This window comes from Mobula birostris, chromosome 16, assembly GCF_030028105.1.
Source record: "Mobula birostris isolate sMobBir1 chromosome 16, sMobBir1.hap1, whole genome shotgun sequence".
NCBI classification, from domain to species: domain Eukaryota; kingdom Metazoa; phylum Chordata; class Chondrichthyes; order Myliobatiformes; family Myliobatidae; genus Mobula; species Mobula birostris.
In genome coordinates, this window is record NC_092385.1 from 16,793,868 (window position 1) to 16,806,881 (window position 13,014).

The following is a 13,014-nucleotide window of genomic DNA, read 5'->3' on the forward strand; positions in this document are numbered from 1 at the left end:
CCTCCATAAACTTGATTATTGATATTCTCCTACACGAGGCCCAACTCTCACCAGTATCAAAAGGCCTTACTCACACAAATACCTAGCTGGTGAAATGATATTTCAGTTTTAAAATTCTTATCCTGGCTTTGAAATCTTTTCACAATCTAGCCATTGCCTACTTCAATAATTTCTGCCAGCTCTACAATTTCTGCAATATCTGTATTTTTTCAAATTTTGACCACTGGAGTATATCCAGATCTAATTATGGTGCCTGTAGTTTCCATGGCCCTCCGTCAGCCACTTTTCTCCTCTAAGATACAACCTAATTTTTTTCACCATCTGCCTGGTGAAAAAGTAAATGAAGTTTGTCATACATGGCTCCATGACAAAATTTACTTACTTTGCTATGAAACACATTTTGCTACATTAAAAGTCAAAGTAGAAGTTAGTGTTACAATCGTTGATGATGAAAATACAGAGGTTTATAAAATTATGAAGAGCTAAGTTAGGACAGATAGTCAGAATCTTCCTGACTCAAAGGCAGGGGATTGTAGAGCCAAGAGGACTCAGATTTAAGATGAGAAGGGAGAAATTTAAAGGTGATCTGTGGGTAAGTGGGATTAGTGTAGACAGTATCAGTGGAAGAAACAATAAGGTGAGCTGCTTTCTATGCCATATGAATCTATTATACTAAGTGCTGGAAATATTGTGGTGGATGCAATCCACTGTTTGAATTTGAATGTATTGTGGAGCTGGATAAACTTTAAGTACTGACGTCACGATTGTTCGGAACATACTAATCTGCATTGGAAATAAATTCCGAGACACAGAGGCAATTTGTTGACATAATAATTGAAAACCTAACTTAACAAACATTATTCATAATGTCTGAGAGAGGAGACCTTTCAATAGCTTTTATTTACTTAAAATCACAATTTTAATTATTTTCTCCAATTTACTTCTACTCCCACCCAAAGTTGTTAAATTACACAGGAGTAAAATTTAAAAACAAACAAAATTAACATTAAAACACCAGAATCTGTTTCTATTATTATGGCTGTCATTTTAATCAAGGGAAGGGGTTTGAAGCCGAGAGAACAGTCTGGAAAACAGGAATGACAGAAATATTGAGGAGCGCTATTGTTGCTGAGGTAAAAACTGAACAGGGAAAATTAAAGAAAGAGGGAAAGGAACATAGGACAGCGATGAAGAGCTGAGTATGTTGTTTTGGGGAAACAGAAGTTGGGGACTGGGATATTAAAAATCCATTATCACATCATTTTTCCTTTGTCGATTTTAGATTAAACCAAATGTGTATTTAATATATATTCAATTAAAGTTTTTAAAAAATGCTTTAATATATCAACTTAGGCTTCCAAGCCCTCTGGGGATATTTTCCTAAACTAAAACCATTCTGGTAAATATGAAACACACACCATCTCATCCCAGTGTCTTTACAGGTGCTGACTGACCTGTGGTGTAGTTTGGATCCATTGAAACATTCCAAGTCCTTTTACATTTCAATACATCCCTCGTGTGTGAAGTCTCACATACAAAGTCGATGTAACAACGTGTATTCTCGCACTCCGAACTCCTGAATTGTGTTTGTGGTCGTAGCCTAAGTTTGGACGGTATGGAAAATTATTGGCGTCAAGGTTGACGTTTGGACTTCCCCATAGCTTGAGTAACCTCACTTTTTTTAGACAACAAAACCTTCAGACTTGTCTGGACCCAGAGCTAAAGCTGTCTGCAGAGCACATTCGTGCGATTTCTCTTTACAATAGGTGGTGCTTCGCGGTTGACTTAGAGGAAATGTTAGTGGAGAGCATTGCGGCGCTCCGCCAACCTGGGGAAACCTACCTTTCCGGCCTCGTCGCGCTGGTGCAGTGCCGCCGGTTGGCCAGGAGGGTGCGCTCGCTCAGCGGCCGGGCCGCCCCGGGCCGCCCCGCTCCGCCTCGCCTCGCCCGCGCTCTCTCTCACGCGCCGCCTCGCGCTCGCCCCCGAGCCTCGCAACCACCGCGTTTGTTGACAGTGTGGGCGCGTGGCAGGCGAGCCCTGTGACAGCCGCCCGCCGCGTGCACCTGGGGTCGAGAGGGAGACAGAGACAGAGCTCGCCACTTCTCTTCTGCCGACCAGAGTCAGAAGTTGCTACCTGCTTCGCCAGTCCGTGGTCCTGCAAGAAGCGACGCGATTTCCTTGCTGGATGTTTAAAGAGTCAAGGTTAGTGGCGTCAAGAAAAAATGTGCTGATGTGAATGCCTGTGGATCAAGACATTGAAACGCAGTGAAGGACAAGGACAAAAGTGCTTAGGTGTTGAGTAACCTTGGAGCGAATAGAACGAGTTTGGAAGAGCAGTTAGGTTTTTGTCGAGGGACTCATCTCCAATTATAAGTCTATGTCAGTTACCGCTTCTGAAAGTGAAGTGCAAACCTTTCATGGTACAAATGAGAAAGGGGTCTTAGAAATCCTTCATCCGCATAAATTAAAGACAACTTTTTTTTTGTTACTTTATTAGGGCTGTATTTTATTTCTTTTTGGCTAATTTACTATATTGAGAAGCCTGCTTTACCGAAGGCTCGGCACACTCATAGTTGCCATTTCACGCTATATACATGATTGGACCTGACACTCGCAAAACTAGATGAACGTGGAGATACCTGGAATAGCTTATATATTTCTGACCCTTCTGCAAATGTTTCAGTGAGATTTCTGAAATGGTAGGCAAAGAATGAATCAATCTATTTTTCAACTACATCAGTTAAAATGGTTCTGTGAAATACTACTGGCAAACTTATTTTGAATAAGAAATTCTTTTGGCATTTTTCACAGATAATAATTTTCTTGAAATCTTGATTGTGACATAACTGTAGTATCAGTCAAGGAAATAAAGTTTCTTGCCAAGAGAGCACAAATTAATTAATTATGCACTGAATTATACCGGTCAGCTAGTGTTTTATAGGCAATAAATTGTAAGTGACCTTCCAGCAATGGACTGTTTTACAGTTATATCCTACTTTGTTTATAGTGAGCACAGAAAATACTTTTTAAATGAATAAAGAGCCTATCATTAAGTGGCACAAAATAGTTTCATTTCGTTTAGTACAGTATTTGTTTTTAATGTACCTTCGTCTATATCTCAGATCGTTACCTACTAATTTTGATATACCTGTTGCAATCTGTGCTGTTGTGTAATTTCATCCTTTTAAAGTTGCATCCAGTAACAAGAATATCTAATGTTACAATATGATTTTTTAAAAAGCGCCTATGTAAATGTTGTGTATATGACAATGAATAAAATATAAAAATATATAATATTTTATATATAAATTATTCTTGGTGTTCATTTGAAGTTCTAATATTTATTCTTATCTGAATAAAGTCACCTACAAATATAGTGAGAATATATTGCCTTACAAACAAAAATTCCAGTTAAAGAAACAAAAATCTAGTGTTGCAGAAAATATCTTCTAGTACTTAAACCAGGATAAAATAAGCTTCAGATCAACAACCATATAATGATAGAATACAGAATTCTCAAGTGACTATGCATACTGTATGGAGTATATCTATTTCAGAAAAGCAGATATCAGCTTAATGTAACATAGATATTATAAGAAACCATAAACTTAGTTGTACCATGTTAAATGATATCGTATAACACATTTATTCTTAACTAATTTATTTGTTTTGCAACTGTCTGTAGGAAAGGCAAATCTCAGAGTTGTATACTGCATGCACACATGCTTTGATAATAAATGTACTTTGAATCTTTTAGGTAACATTACTATTATACATTGAAGCCTTTTTCAAGTAAAGGTAATAATTTTCCAAGTCCCATTTAAATTACTCAATGTACTCAGCTCACTGTATAGCTATGTTGATTAGTAATTTATAATATTGTGAATTCACCCTTTTCATCATTCTTGAATGATGTAAAATTGAGGTGTTAAATTAAAATGTTTAATTTTTACAGTTTATGGCATTTACCATCTTAGTATCAGTAGTTAATAGTATTAGAATATGTTTGCAAATATATGCCACAACAGTTGTCAACCCTTAACATGTATATTTTCTTCCTTTCTCTCTTAAAAATTGTCTCAAGGTGGATTGTGTTCATCACCTGCTAATATGTGTAGAAATATTCAATGTCTGAATCAGTCTAAGATGAAATAGTTAATCCAGTTGGGAAAATATCAGATTTGATTTTAAATAAGCATTTGTGTTGTATCGCTTTTTGGTGAAGTGTTGGTGATGTAATTGGTTCTGTAACTTGGCAGAATATTATGGTTACACTACTCTCTCGGGTACCTTGTGGATGTGAACTGAAATCTGCCATATGATTTTCAGTATTCATACTATGTATGTTGCCAGTTTGTGATTTTAGTATATTCAGAATGAGCAAATTCTAAAATTGTTTTTCTACCATCTAAGCTTGCAATCCATTGACAATAATAATGCATCGCACAAATAAAATATGACCGGAGGAGTAATGGAGATGAGAGGGAATGAGAAAATGAAAGAGGGAAGGAGGAAATGGGATGAAATGAAAAAGGGAATGGAAACAGATGGATGATGAAAGTAATGAATGGACAATGAAAATAAGACACTCCGTGAACAGTACCTCACTATTTATTTTGGCTCTCTTTTTGCACTACTTGTATGCATGTGTATACGGTATATGAATGGATATGTATTTATGTGTGTAAATATGTGTTTGCATATATATGTATGTTTACTATATGTATTTAATATAAAATATACAGGAGCATGCAAAGGTTTGGATACCCCAGTCAAAATTTCTGTTACTGTGAATAGCTAAGCGAGTAAAAGATGACCTGATTTCCAAAAGGCATAAAGTTAAAGATGACACATTTCTTTAATATTTTAAGCACCATCTTTTACAGTTTCAAAATAACAAAGAAGGAAAAGGACCCGAAGGAAAAGTTTGGGCACCCTGCATGGTCAGTACTTAGTAATACCCACTTTGGCAAGTATCACAGCTTGTAAATGCGTTCTGTAGCCTGCTAAGAGTCTTTCAGTTCTTGTTTGGGGGATTTTCACCCATTCTTCCTCACAAAAGGCTTCTAGTTCTGTGAGGTTCTTGGGCCGTCTTGTATGTACCACTCTTTTGAGGTCTCTCCACAGATTTTCGATGATTTTTAGGTCGGGGGACTGTGAGGGCCATGGCAAATCCTTCAGCTTGCGCCTCTTGAGGTAGTCCATTGTGGATTTTGTAGAAGCCTTTCTTTTCACCTTCAGCTTTTTTACAGATGGTGTGATGTTTGCTTCGAGAATTTGCTGGTATTTAACTGAATTCCTTCTTCCCTCTACCATTGAAATGTTCCCCGTGCCACTGGCTGCAACACAAGCCCAAAGCATGATCGACCCACCTCCATACTTAACAGTTGGAGAGGTGTTCTCTTCATGAAATTCTGCACCCTTTTTTCTCCAAACATACCTATGCTTATTGCGGCCAAATAGCTCTATTTTAACCTCATCAGTCCATAGGACTTGTTTCCAAAATGCATCAGGCTTGTTTAGATGTTCCTTTGCAAACTTCTGACACTGAATTTTGTGTTGAGGATGCAGGAAAGGTTTTCTTCTGATGACTCTTCCATGAAGGTCATATTTGTGCAGGTGTTGCTGTGCAGCAGAACAGTGTACCACCACTCCAGAGTCTGCTAAATCTTCCTGAAGGTCTTTTGCAGTCAAACGGGGGTTCTGATTTGCCTTTCTAGCAATCCTACGAGCAGTTCTCTCAGAAAGTTTTCTTGGTCTTCCAGGCCTCAACTTGACCTCCACCATTCCTGTTAACTGCCATTTCTTAATTACATTATGAACTGAGGAAACGGCTACCTGAAAACGCTTTGCTATTTTCTTATAGCCTTCTCCTGCTTTGTGGGCATCATTTATTCTAATTTTCAGAGTGCTAGGCAGCTGTTTAGAGGAGCCTATGGCTGCTGATTGTTTGAGGAGTCAGGGTATCTATAAAGCTTTGAAATTTGCATCACCTGGCCTTTCCTAACGATGACTGTGAACAAGCCATAGCCCTAACAAGCTAATTAAGGTCTGAGACCTTGGTAAAAGTTATCTGAGAGCTCAAATCTCTTGGGGTGCCCAAACTTTTGTATAGTGCTCCTTTCCTTTTTTCACTCTAAAATTGTACAAAACAAAAATAATACACTAATCTTGCTTAAAATGTTGAAAAGAATGTTTCACCTTTAACTTTATGACTTTAGGAGATCAGTTCATCTTCTGCTCACTTACTATTCACAGTAACAGAAATTTTGACCAGGGGTGCCCAAACTTTTGCATGCCACTGTATTTATTGTAATTTACAATTAATGTATTGCACTGTGCTGCTGTCACAGAACAACAAATTTCATGACGCACGCCAGTTGTATTAAACCAGATTCTAATTCTAAAGCGTGCGATGGAAGATGGAGGGTGGGACATTGTGAGAGATGGAATGGAAGGACAATGTAATGATATAGAAAGGGCAGTGGTATTGTGATTTTCTATAAATATTCATGCATTTTAAGGATTCTCATTTCTGACAAAGGATGAATTGTGCAGATTCATGCAATTATTATGTTCTTTGGAAGGATGATCCACTGAAGCTCGCTTCAGTGATTCTGGGATGCTACTCATCGGATGACGGAGTTTGGTTGTTTATGATCTGGACAGAATTTCAATCTGGAACAGGTGTGGGAGATGGAATTACAGGTTTTGATTTGATTGTCTGATTCAGTCCTGAACACTCTGTCCAGGCAGGGAGATTGAGTGTAAAATAATTTGATGCCTGGACCTATTGGAAAAACAGAAGCAAGTTTTTTGATCCATTCTTCCAGCGATCATTGTAATGAGTGGGAAGAAGTGAATATTTATTTGTTATTATAGAACCAATGTTCATTTGAGGGGCTAATAATAGAAAATGATTTGTTTGTTTATTGAGATACCGTGCAGAACGGGGCCTTTCAGCCCTTTGAGCTGTGTCGCCCAGCAATCCTCCGATTTAACCCTAGACTAATCATGGGGCAATTTACAATGACCAATTAACCTACTGAGCAGTACATCTTTGGACTGTGGGAGGAAACTGGAACACCCAGAGGAACCCTATGGGAAAGACATACAAACTTCCTGCAGGTAGTGGCTGGAAGTACTCAACAGGTACAGCAACATATGTGGAAGGAAAAACACAGCTAACGTTTTAGGTCAAAGACTTGGTTTTCTCCATTTGCGTTTTTTTGTTTTTTAGTACTGAGTTACTTTATATAGACCTTCACAATACAGGTTCCCCCGCCATCCGAAGAAAGAGCGTTCCTATGAAATGGTTCGTAAGCTGATATGTCGTAAAGCGAAGAAGCAATTACCATTTATTTATATGGGAAAATTTTGTGAGCATTCGCAGACCCAAAAATAACCTACCAAATCATGCCAAATAACACATAAAACCTAAAATAACAGTAACGTATAGTAAAAGCAGGAATGATATGATAAGTACACAGCCTATATAAAATAGAAATACTTTTCCACAATCATTACTGAACTGTTCTCTGTAGCGAAAATCTCACGCAAGTGCTGTTGGCAAAAACCCGGCGCAAATGCTCTCCAGTAACCTTTAAGCTATGAAACTGCCAAATCATACGAAATAACACGTAAAAATACACAGCCAATATAAAGTAGAAATAATGTATGTACAGTGTAGTATCACTTACTACATTGGTCCAGCGCCGAGCACACTGATGATGGTGTGTTAGGCTGAGTCGTCGCAGGTTGGCTGGTGCAGTAGCCCCCACCCTCCAGGCCACCGAGCGATACATTGCCGCGAAGCATGCCTGAATGCAGCGGTAGCTGGGAGGCACACAGCACATCTTTAAGAAAAAAGCCGAAATAAACAAGCTAATTAGGTGCCATCCGGCATGTAATTGTAGGCCCAGATCAGTGCCGATTTCTGACTGCGTCGTCTCTGATCTGGGCCGACAATTACATGTCGGCGGCACCTAATTAATTAGCATGTTTATTTTGGCTTTTTTCTTAAAGATGTGCCGTGTGCCTCCTGGCTACTGTTGCATTCTCCACGAATCGGTATCTGTCCGTGGCCTGGGGATTGGGGTGGTGGGACACTGGGGTGTCATCTCGTCATAGTCTGTTTCCATCAGGGCAGGCAGGTCATCTTCTTCTATTTCTGCCTGCCTCGATATCGAAGGTCGAGGTTCGTCGTCTGCTGTGGCTGATGTGGAAGGCTTGCTTGACTGCTGAGCCTCGCGCATTTTTCTATCACACAGTTCTTTGTAAGGACTCAAACCATTCTGCAAATACCCCCTAAACCGACATACCCTTTCAAAATTAAAGTCGTACTTTATCATTACTCATTCGGTTTCGATTGTTATCCTTTTTTCTTCCAATTGCATCAGCTCTTCATCCGTCAGTTCTTGGTCATGGGATGCCAAAACCTCTTCAACATCATGTTCGGCAGCTTCCACAAGCCAAACTCACGTTGTCCTTACTTCGTTCACCACGATCGAAACGCTTAATTATGTCTAGTTTTACACTAAGTGTAACACCCTTACAAGCTCTTTCAGGCTTTTCCGATACCATAGAACTCACCTTGCAAACGGCTGCTCACAGGCACGTGTTAAAGCAAAGCTGTTCCGAATCCGGGGGAGAGCGGCTGCTCGGGGCACACGCTGCCTTTTATCACGCGCTGATTTTTTATCGCGCACTGCTTTTTTTTCATAAGACTGAAAACACCTTCTGAAAGCGAAAACAGGGTACTAATGTAGGTCTTTCGTAACAGTGAGGTTTCATAAAGCGAACATTCGAAAAGCGGGGGACACCTGTATACTACACAATATTCAGAACAAAAAGTTTTGGTCATTACTTTGGAGTGTTAGTTTAAAGTTAGGTACAAGGAGGATTAAAGAATGTTAGGGAACAATTCTGGCTCTCTTGACCTGCTCTTAATGAATCTCATCTGAGTTTAAGACAATGGACAGTGTAATTTATGGAGAGTGGTTAGCAACAGACTTGAAATTCCTAGCATCACACACAAAATGTTGGAGGAACTCAGCAGGCCAGGGAGCTTCTATGGAAAAGAGTACAGTTGACGTTTCAGGCCGAGAACCTTCATCAGGACTGGAGAAAAAAAGATGAGGAGTCAGAGTTAGAAGGTGATAGGTGAAACTGGGAGGGGAGTGGTGAAGTAAAGAGCTGAAAGTTGATTGGTGAAAGAGATACAGGGCTGGAGAAGGGGGAGTCTGATAGGAGAGGGCAGAAGGCCATGAAATAAAGCAAAGGGGGAGGAGCCCTAGAGGGAAGTGATGGACAGATAAGGGAGGGAAAAGGGAATGGGAAATGGTGAAGCGGGGGGGGCAATACCGGAAGCTGGAATTGCTTATGGTTCTGGTCTTTCTGAGATCAATCATGTCCTGCAGCTCCAGAACTGTTGAGCACTGATTCCCTACAGCACCACTAACTCAAGTGTGAAAACTGGTTGGTTGTCAGTTCAATATATTGCACATTAAAAGATTCCAGTTCCACTCCTTCCTGTGTTCATCTTGATCCCTTATAAGTCAAATTAATTCCTGCTTCAATTTGTGAAGCAGCTGAATTTTACAGAAGATAATCTGAGAGAGCTCCATTTGAATATTCCCCCCAATAAATCTACAGTAATCTGCCCGGATATTAGGTCACATTGTGGCACAATTTGGCATGCTCTGGAATCTAATTTCAATGTAAAGTAATTGAAAATTGGGGATTTCATGTGAGTTACCTTGTCAGTAGGTTACATTTCTAGTCCTCATTGACATTGACATGACGTTTTCAATCCCAGACGTATTGAAATCGTTTCCTTAATTTTCAGTTGCGTGGATGGTCCACCTCTCAATGAGCCACTCATGCAAAAGCAGTCACTCACAGTGGATATGTAACATGAAGGGACCCAACAGAACAATTCACAGACCAGTTCTGGATAGCTGGAATTGGGTCTCCTCTTGGGAATTCTTACTGGGAGCATATTTTGTCTACTGCACCAATCCACTCCCCCCCCCCCATCCTCCACTTTTCACCTAACCCATTCCCTTCACACTATTTTGCCCACTCATGGCACTCTGACCAGTGACATCTCGTTGGAGCAGCTGAAACCCCATCCCCATCAAAACCACTGATCATACTCTTTAACAATCAGCTTTATCCTCCTATCCAATATTTCTCCTTCACTACAAAGCCTCGGCTAACACTACCACAGCCTCATCTCCTGAATGTACTTCAAAGTCACATCAACCAACAATTGGACCAAATAACTTCGGATCGTCCCCCACCCAACAAATATTGCTGAAATATTCCAATATCAATCCTCAGCAGCCAACCCTCTCTATCCATTGGTATCTGGGCCTCTTCTATACCCCTGATCTTTTCTTGCCAGTGAACACTCAAAACTGGACTTTGGTGATTCCTTAATTGTGAGGTGTACAAGGTGAAGTCCTTGAGCATTATCTAAAGCTTTATCTACTGTTTTTCCCCATTGTAGATCCATGACCAGCCAGTTTGGTGACCCAATGCAAACCATCTAATGAAAACTCTTTAGAGCAAGGGTCCCAAACTGAGGTCCATGGACTCCTCGGTTAAAGACAGAGGTCCACGGCATAAAAAAAGTTTGGGAACTCCTGCTTTAGAGGCAATAAACAATTACAAGCTAAGAAAAGTTGGTCTGCAATAGGCTCAGTGGTCTGAGTGGCCTCCTTTGAGGTCAAATGGTTCTACCATCCCAGGTTTGCTGGCTCTTCAGTGATCAAACTGTGCACATTTCAGTGAAGAAACTGAATCATTGGAATGTCTAACGATCATTAAGCCTACAGTTTGAGTACGGTGATTCCCATTTTGGGTGCCTGTCCTCTCTTGCATCAATGGCCCAGAAATTAATTGAGCACTCCAAAGGAAGATGTTAGAAGCATGCAGCTCATCAGGCAACAACGAAGAAGAGAAAGTGAGTTGATTTTTCAAATCAATGAACTTTCATTGGAACTGGAAAAGTTGTGGGGGAAAAAAGTTGAAGTTGCAGAAAAGAGGACTGGCTGGAGAGAACATAGAGGACTAAATAGGGTGCAGCCTAAAATCATCAAGGTGACCGTTAATTTAAAAACCAATAGCTGGGGACCAAAAAGATTTAAAAAAAAAACAAAATGGAACAAAAGTACAGCCACACCTGTGCAGTGAACAAAGACATTAACCCCATGGATGCTGCTTGACCTGTTGAATGTGTGCAACCATTTTCAGTTTCCATTTAAGGTTTCCAATATCTACAGGTTTTTTTATTGCTCCAGTCAAATGTTGTATCCCAGCTTTCAACCCACAAATATTTTTATACCACTACTGGCTGGAAATTTGAGTTGATTATCAGAGTGAGGAATGGCAAAGCACCTGGAACTTCAGAGATCAGTGGAGCAAAAACTCCAATGAGAATTATGCAACGAGATTTAAGGCTAAAATCAGAGGAAAATGATGCTATGATGACTGCTGTAAGTTAATGTCAAACATGTTGAAAAGAACAGTGAATGAAAGGGATATTGGTTATCATGGCATCAAGGAAGAGACTGAAGGAAAGGATACAATTTATTTAAATTAAGAGCTCAACAAGGATAATTCCTTATCTGCATTGTTCCCCATGGGGGTCAGAAAGCAGTAAACCAGCAGTTATTCTGTTGAGGACAGGTCCTAACTTTTTATATTGAACTTTGTCCACACTTGTTCTGCAGATGGAGCACATTTTGAAAGCCTTGGTATGACTGACATTGAATAGGACAGCACAGGAACACGCCCTTTCACCCACCATGTTGTGCCAAATTAACTAAGTCAAACCTCTTTTGGCTGCACGTGATTCATGAGTTACCTTCGAATTTCCATCTCCAGAGAGCAGATGATGGAAATCTCATCAGGATACTTGTGGCATTTCACAACTCGCTGCTCCTCTCCACAGATTATAATGCACACGTTGATGACATGATTTTCCCAATGTGTTCTGGATTCTTATGTACATTCAAAACTACAGTACCTTTGTAACTCGCTGCCCAACTGCCCTATGTGAGTGCTTTCTCCAGAAAGAAAGCAGCAGTTGAAGTAGCCAGTTTTGAACAACATTGCACTCGCACACTATTTTTAATACACAAAATAATTTACTATCTTGGTGAAGACTGGTTCTATGGCCTGCGGTAAAACTGAAGTCCTGAACTGAACTAAACTTAATATTCCTGGACTCCTGGTTTGATGTTTGATATTTCATGTGTTGTTTTGCTCGCTTTTCATGTTTGCACAATTTATTCTTTTTTCACGCATTGTGTGTTTGAAGTTTTCTTTCAAAGGTTTCCATGGTGTTTCTCTGTTTCATGACTGACTGCTGGAGGATGAAACTCAGATTTGTACTCTGTATCCAGGTTGAGTCGGTGGTGAAGGAGGCGAATGCAATGTTTGCATTCATTTCTAGAGGAATAGAGTATAGGGGCAGGGATGTGATGTTGAGGCTCTTTAAGGCACTGGTAAGACCTCACTTGGAGTACTGTGGGCAGTTTTGATCTCCTTATTTAAGAAAGGATGTGCTGACATTGGAGAGGGTACAGAGAAGATTCACTAGAATGATTCCGGGAATGAGAGGGTTAACATATGAGGAACATTTGTCGGCTCTTGGACTGTATTCCTTGGAGTTTAGAAGAATGAGGGGGGACCTTATAGAAACATTTCAAATGTTGAAAGGCATGGACAGAGTAGATGTGGCAAAGTTGTTTCCCATGATGGAGGAGTCTAGTACGAAAGGGCATGACTTAAGGATTGAAGAGCACCCATTCAGAACAGAGATGCGAAGAAATTTTTTTAGCCAGAGGGTGGTGAATCTATGGAATTTGTTGACACGGTAGGCAGTGGAAGCCAAGTCATTGGGTGTATTTAAGGCAGAGATTGATACATACCTAAGTAGCCAGGGCATCAAAGGTTATGGTGAGAAGGAGGGGGAGTGGGACTAAATGGGAGAATGGATCAGCT

At 40.1% G+C, this 13,014-nt stretch overlaps 1 protein-coding gene across 1 annotated transcript in view; it reads left to right on the forward strand.

The window, feature by feature from the left end:
• The first annotated feature begins 2,061 nt into the window (after positions 1–2,061).
• pparg (peroxisome proliferator-activated receptor gamma) overlaps positions 2,062–13,014 on the forward strand; it is a 145,281-nt gene continuing 134,328 nt past the window's right edge. The window contains exon 1 of the mRNA XM_072280334.1: positions 2,062–2,202. The gene's annotated coding sequence lies outside the window, so the exon portion shown is untranslated. The remainder of the gene's footprint in view (positions 2,203–13,014) is intronic.